The sequence below is a fragment of the Rhagoletis zephyria genome, unplaced genomic scaffold, assembly GCF_001687245.7.
Source record: "Rhagoletis zephyria isolate East Lansing unplaced genomic scaffold, Rhagoletis_zephyria_1.1 Rzeph_scaffold_03034, whole genome shotgun sequence".
Taxonomy (NCBI): Eukaryota; Metazoa; Arthropoda; class Insecta; order Diptera; family Tephritidae; genus Rhagoletis; species Rhagoletis zephyria.
In genome coordinates, this window is record NW_016160118.1 from 18,867 (window position 1) to 26,154 (window position 7,288).

Here is a 7,288-nt window from a genome sequence, read left to right on the forward strand (position 1 = left end):
AATTTTTTCTTTTCACAACAAATTTTAAAGTTAAAAGCTACAATTAATGGCATAGTAACATATTGGATATCTCAATTCTATCGACTAGGTGTATGGTGTCAAGTTAGCACTACATACCATATTTTTTAAAAACTGAGAGCTACAATTTTTTTCTTTCCACAACAAATTTACAACAAAAACACTACAATTAATGCTGTAGTAAACTTTTCCAATTTCGAAAAATGTAGTGCTAACTTGAATATGGCGGAATTAGAGCGAGAAGTTGCCAACCAATAACACCTTGTATTATTGCATCATGTTCGTTTACAACCCTTGTATGTGATCGATGAAATTTGTATGGTGAATTTGGCAACTTTAACAACAAATTACTTAATAACTATAAGCCTCCGCTAGGTGGGGTCTTCACTTTTAGAATCAGAAAAAGCTCCTCTACCCGCCCTCATTTTTCGTTTTTTCATTTTTGCACAGATTTTAAGGAAAACTTTCCCGGTACTTCTACTTGGATTAATGTACTCACCTAATAACCGCATCACCTCCTGTGGATTCAGATACACATTCAGATGGGACTGAACATTACAGCACAGAAGTAGCAGCCAGCATCCAAAGTTCAGTAGCCAGATTATAGAATATTCGTAAATTTTTTTTGCCATTTTGTGAAAACTTTACTCCTGGCCGAAGATGGTTTCTTTAATTTTTAATATGCTTATAAATATTAGAGAACGCGGCAAATAAGGCAGTAGTATATGAAAAGACTACAAGCACATTTCAAATACGAAAGCAATCGGCAACAACAATTATGTATTGATAACCAGTGTTGCCGCGACGTCATGAAAAAATATATCGTAAAAGAGATAAAAAATGAATCAAATGTATCACAAATTTTTATTTAAGTATCAAGTTGGAAAAAACTTAAAAAAATGCCATTTGGTTTCATACCTTTGCTTTTTATTATTGTCAATAACCGAAAAATCATGTAATTCGCATTCATACATATTCTGCAAAACCGCGTAACTGACATTTGCTGCCAAAAATTGGATTTGCCCACATAAGCTCTTGACTCAATGCTTATCCATTCGTCCTGAAATATACTAGCCAGAAATGCGATTGCTTTATCAAAAAGAGAACCATTTTAAAACATGAGTGTTTTTACTAGAAAATATTTTACATAATTCACATACGCGGTTTTGCATTTTATTGATACGCGGTTTTGTAGTTTAAACGACGATATGTATGTTTGTACATGAAGAAAAATATTTTACATAATTCACATACGCGGTTTTGCATTTTATTGATACGCGGTTTTGTAGTTTAAACGACGATATGTATGTTTGTACATGAAGAAAAATATTTTACATAATTCACATACGCGGTTTTGCATTTTATTGATACGCGGTTTTGTAGTTTAAACGACGATATGTATGTTTGTACATGAAGAAAAATATTTTACATAATTCACATACGCGGTTTTGCATTTTATTGATACGCGGTTTTGTACTTTAAACGACGATATGTATGTTTGTACATGAAGAAAAATATTTTACATAAGTATTGTGACAATCTATCGAAAAAGATTATTTTCAACAATTTTTATTGAGTTCGAGGCCGTTTTTAATGAAAAACTTATTGTGGAAAAGCAACAATAATTTGAGAAAATGGTAGAAGTGATAGCTATTTCGGAAATCACCACATTTCCTCATCAGACTTCTTTCAGTAGGATTCGAACCGACGATCCCACTGACTCAGCCAGTTGCCTACGCACTGTGCTTAGTCCGACTTGTAAATTATCGTTGCTTTTTTCCCACTTTTTCATTTTTGCTAAGCCAACACAATCAAGCGCAGCTATTCCGCTACGATTTACACTTGATCATGTGGTTGTTGGTTTTGTTGGTTTTTGTTAATAATTCTATTTTTAGAATGTTTAACTTTTAGGTGTGCTCGTCCTTAAGTTATTTGTTTTTGTTATTTTATGGCCTTATAACAATTATACAAACACGAAAAAGATTATTTTTTTTAATCTTGTATAGAGACGAACAAAAATACTATGTGTAGACTTTATAGAAACTTGATTCAAATGTACTATGTACCAGAGTTGTGAAAAATGCATTGATTTTTTAATGCATTAATGGTATTTAAAGCAATAATGTTAATGTAAAAAATTAATGCATTAATTTATGAAATTGAATGCAAATGAATATTTCAATGCATTAATTCTGAAAAATGTAATGCTAATGAAATTTTTTTTTCATTAAATTATCCAAGCTAATGCTAATGAAAAAATTTTAATGCACTAAAATGTTTAATACTTTTGCTCGTTTGCATTATAAAAAACCATTAAATTTTTTTTTCTAGTAAAATATAAATAACCTCTTTTGGAAGGACTTGGAATAATGACTAATAGCTTTTTCAACTTCATTATATTATGTGTATTTGTAGAAAAATTCTTCTAAACATTGTTAGATGTTTTATGAAAATGAAAGCCAATGTGCATGCAACGCACGATCCAGAAAATAAAGGACGCGCCATTCGCGGATCGCTAACCCTCTCTTCGTCGACTTGACAGCATCCACCCAATCGCTGACGTCATAAAATACTTTTGTTTACATTCACTGTTGCCAACTTGATGCTTTTCGCACCGAATTTAGTGGGTATTCAAAAGGCGAAAATTTTTGAGTTTTGTGCTTGGTGCGTTTTTGGTGCTTTTGTTTTTAGTTTGAAGACATCAAATTAGAAAATCTTAAAAAAATGGAAGCAAAATTTATAGTATTCGTAAGTGTGGTAAGCAATTTTACAAAAATTTAAACAAAATCATGGCACAGTGACAATCATAAGCGACAACGAAATATGTGCAGCACCTTCAATCGTGCCAGAAGAAATCGACCGTTGTGCAAGAAACATTGATTTCATATTACTTTTAATCGGCATCCTTACAATAAAACTATGTATTCATATAAAGTCCATAAATTATACCAATAAAAATTTGGTGCTTTTTCAAATTCAAAACTTGGCAACACTGCCTTTTGTTCGATGCTTCCTCTTTTTCTTGTCGAGTTCGTCTTGCTGTTGTTGTTGTTGTTGTAGCGGCACTACTAAGCCCCGCCTTTTTCGGGTCTACGTTCAATCATTTTCGTCAAGCTCAACTAACGGGAGGCCGCGGAAACGAGCTGTTTCGATGGGTTCGGACCAGAGGGAGAGGGGTGTTAGCTGAGTCGGATTGAGCTGGCATGTAAAGAGGTGGTTGGTGTCGTGGGCGGACTCTCCACATGCCGGGCACTCGTTGGGGATATTGGGGTCAAGTCTGGACAGGTAGCTGTTAAGGCGGCTACAGTATCCAGACCGTAATTGAGCCAGGGTAACGCGGGTCTCTCGTGGCAGCTGAAGCTCCGTCTCTTGTACTGGTGGTGATTGGGCTCGTATTACGGCATTCATAGGTCGAGAGTCGAGGTAGGTGGTAACTGACTCTCTATGAATGTCGTTGATGGCTCGTCTGTATGTCGTCGGGTCCAATGGTTGGTCAACGTACAGTTGGACTGCGTCCTTGTACACGAATAGGTGCCCCCTGACGTACCTGGGCGGAGGCTCCTCCTGAAGCAACGGTCTGTTAGGGTGTTCACTTCTGTGACACCCCACCAGAAATTGCTTACAGAGCATTTTATTGTGTTCCCTTACGGGGAGCGCTTGGGCCTCGCTGTGCAGGTGGTGCTCAGGCGTCATCAGAAGGCACCCAGTCGCTGTCCGGAGTGCGGCGTTCTGACAAGCGTCCAAACTGGCGCAGCATAGTTTAGAACCGGTCGGCCAATTGCCTTGTATGTTGCCAGCAACGTTTCTTTGTCTTTGCCCCAAGTGCTGCCGGCGAGCGACTTGAGGACCTTGTTGCGGCTCTGTACTTTATTGACAACTGCGGTTGTGTACGTGGAGTAGGAAAGCAGGCTATCGAAGGTGACCCCTAAAATTTTCGGGTTGTTTACAGTCGGTATTTGTGTGCCATCGACGTGTATTCCTAACTCTAGCCTGATCTCCTTCGTCCAGGTGGTGAAGAGGGTCGCCGTTGATTTCGTTGGGGAGAGTGTTAGGCTCCTTGCAGTTAAGAAGCGAGAAAGGCTGGAGAGATAGTCGTTCACTTTTGAGCAGAGGTCATCAATTCCATTCCCGGACGCCAAAATCGAGCAATCGTCAGCGTATGAGATCAGGAAACTCCCTCAGGTGGTTGAGGAAGCTTCGAGATGTAGAAGTTAAATAGTAAGGGGGAGAGAACACCACCTTGTGGAACCCCTTGTTTAATCTTTCTTGGTTTCGAGGTTTGATCTCGGAAGATTACTGACGACTGTCGACCACTCATATAATTCGCCGACCATCGCTTCAGTCCCTGTGGTAGTGAGGAGGCCTCGATGTCTTCTAGTAGCGTGGAATGGCAGATGGTGTCAAACGCCTTTGACAAGTCCAGCGCTACTAGGACCGTTCTATCACAGGGGCGGTTTCGATTTAGGCTACGAGTTATTTGGGTGTTTATGGCGTTAAGTGCTGTTGTTGTGCTGTGCACTTTACGGAATCCGTGCTGGTGCTTCGTTGGGGTCAGGTGGCAAGTGAAGTATGGGAGTAGTAGGGCCTCAAGCGTCTTCGCGACCGGGGAAAGGAGCGTTATCGGGCGGTAAGAGTCTCCTTTGTTGGCGGGCTTCCCCGGTTTCAGCAGTGGGACCACTCTCCCTGATTTCCACACATCAGGAATGATGAGAGTGGCCATGGACAGGTTGAGGACCTCCGTTAGGTAAGCTACTCCCTTAGGCCCTAAATGTTTTAGCATCAGCATACAGATTCCGTCGGGTCCAATGGCTTTGGAGGCTTTCGCCTTCCCGATGGCCCCCCTTCACTTCACAGCTGGTGAAAACAAGTGGTGCACGGTTTTTTGGCAGCTTGTGCAGCCTCCTGGTCACTCGACGTTTGGCCTCGTCTACCGAAGGGTGCAGTGTGAATTGCCTACTAAAGTAGGCTGCGCATTTCTTCGGGTCCGCGACCTTCGAAAGAGATTTCCACTCTGTCATCACGCTTCGTTGGGTTGGACAGGGACCTCACGGTTGACCAGAGCTTACTCACACCAGATGTGAAGTTACAGGCCTTCAAGTGCTCCTCCCACTTTTTCCGCTTATGCTGATTTACCAGTTGCCGAATCTCCAAATTAAGGTCCCTCAGACGAGGGTCCCGGGCGTAGGTGGTCACGCTCATTTGCTAGTACAGCTGCTTCGGCCGGGAAATTTGGACGGACTTCCGCGATACGTCCGGACGGGATGAAACGAGCCGCTGCGGCAGTGACTACCCTGCGGCGAAGCTGCTCTCGGTGACTTCCGCGAAGCCGTCCCAATCAGCTTTGTTGAAGTTGGTGTAGGTTCGGTGGTCCGCGGGAGCAAAGTCGGTGGGCTTATTGATCGAGATGACTATGGGTAGATGGTCTGATGCTAGTGTTAGCATAGGTCGCCATGAGATGCTATTGATCAAACCAGCGCTAGCAATTGTGAGGTCTGGCGAGCTGCTGCAGCTACCCATAATCCTGGTGGGGCGTCGTCGTTCATGGTGCAGAATGTCGAATCGTCTATCTGCTCAGCCAAAAGGTTTCCCCTACGATCATTGGCCAGGCTTGAGTGCCATAGATCGTGGTGCGCGTTGAAGTCACCTACTACCATTCGGTTTTCACCTCTGAGTAGCGCACCTATGTCAGGGTGATATCCTGCCGGGCAGCAGGTGACAGGGGGTATATAAATGTTGAATATTTCGAGCTCGACATCGCCTGACCGGACAGCTATGCCCTGACATTCTAGGGTGGTGTCCCTCCGGTCGATGCTTCTTCGATAAGCCGATACTGCACTGTGTGGTGTAAGATGAACGCTAGTCCGCCACCATTATCTCGCTCGCGATCTTTACGGAGCACATTGTAGGCGGCGCAACCCAATAGAGTTGAGTTGCTGTGCAACTTCGTTTCTTGGACCGGAGCTATCAATATGCCATGCCGACCCATAAAGACTACTATCTCCTCAATCTTACTCTGGAGTCCGTTGCAGTTGAGTTGTAGGAGTTTCGTATGCCTTGGGAGGCTGGTCGCGATACGGGGGCCGAGGGAGGAGTGAGGTCTACCTTGGGTCTGTTGCATCTGACGCGCTTGCTGTTGCTGCCTGTTGGTAGGTGGCTGCAATGAGGGCGCTGTTGTCTGCGTCAGTGGTGCTCTACAGCATGGGGTGCTGTAGTTCGCAGTCCATTCGCGCGTGGTGCGTAGACCGGAGCATAGGCGGAAGTGACACCAGCCAAGGCATGAGTTGCATTTGGGAGGTTTGCTGCTGCCCAGAGGAGCTTCTCGGAGCCGTGCAGGCTCTTCGGGTGTTGGGTGCGTTGCGCGAGCGGGTAGCCGTGGAGGCTAATTGGGCCGTTTGGCTTGAGCAGCAGGGAGCCACATAGCTTGTGGTCAACTCCCGGTGAGACCTAAGACCAGAGCAGGTTCTTAGGTGACTCCATCCGTTGCATGAGTTGCACCTAACCGAAGTGGAGTTTGGATGGAGTCGATTCTGGCAAACACAGCAGAAATACGTTTCTGGTCCGGGGTTGGGCTCTACGCCCGCCCGGAGAAGAAGGATGCGGAGCAATCCGGCTGCAAGCAGTTGCTCCATGGACGAATAATGATTAAGGGGTATCGCCGATCTAAGCGGGGTTAGGTCGCCGAAACAACAGCCCTTGGTCGGGTAAAACCCGAGTCATTCCGGTACGTAGAACCGGCTGTCTTGGGAATGAGTTCGTCTTGTTCTCTCATTCTGGTATATTTTGACGTCACGGCCAGTTGCTCTCAGCTCGATTGGCGCAATCTTGTATTCTATCATTCTTGCATGCACCGCAGAGTGCTTTTGTAGATTTTTATGTTGATTGTTGATGCATACCGATTACACATGATTCAATAATACAAGGTTAGATAATTATTGACAGCCGCGGTTCGACACTCCCTTACAAAAGGTTGCATTTACGAAGGATGGGGAAAGGGGAGGAATGAAATCCATTGCTGCGAAAATGGTAGTAGAAAAGTACCCAAAGTAGGCAAATAGTAGTGAAATTCCTTTTGTAAATTCTAATGTATTTGCAGGAAATCTAGCATTTTAAACGAATTATTGTACGAAATGATAATATATCTACGTGAATTACAAAATTTTTGTGTTATTTAGCCGTATAAAAACTGCAAAAAGACTCAAAATTAAAATAAAACTACTATGAGATTGATGTAAACATCCAATTTAAAAACAGTTTATGTTTTCCTCAGTTA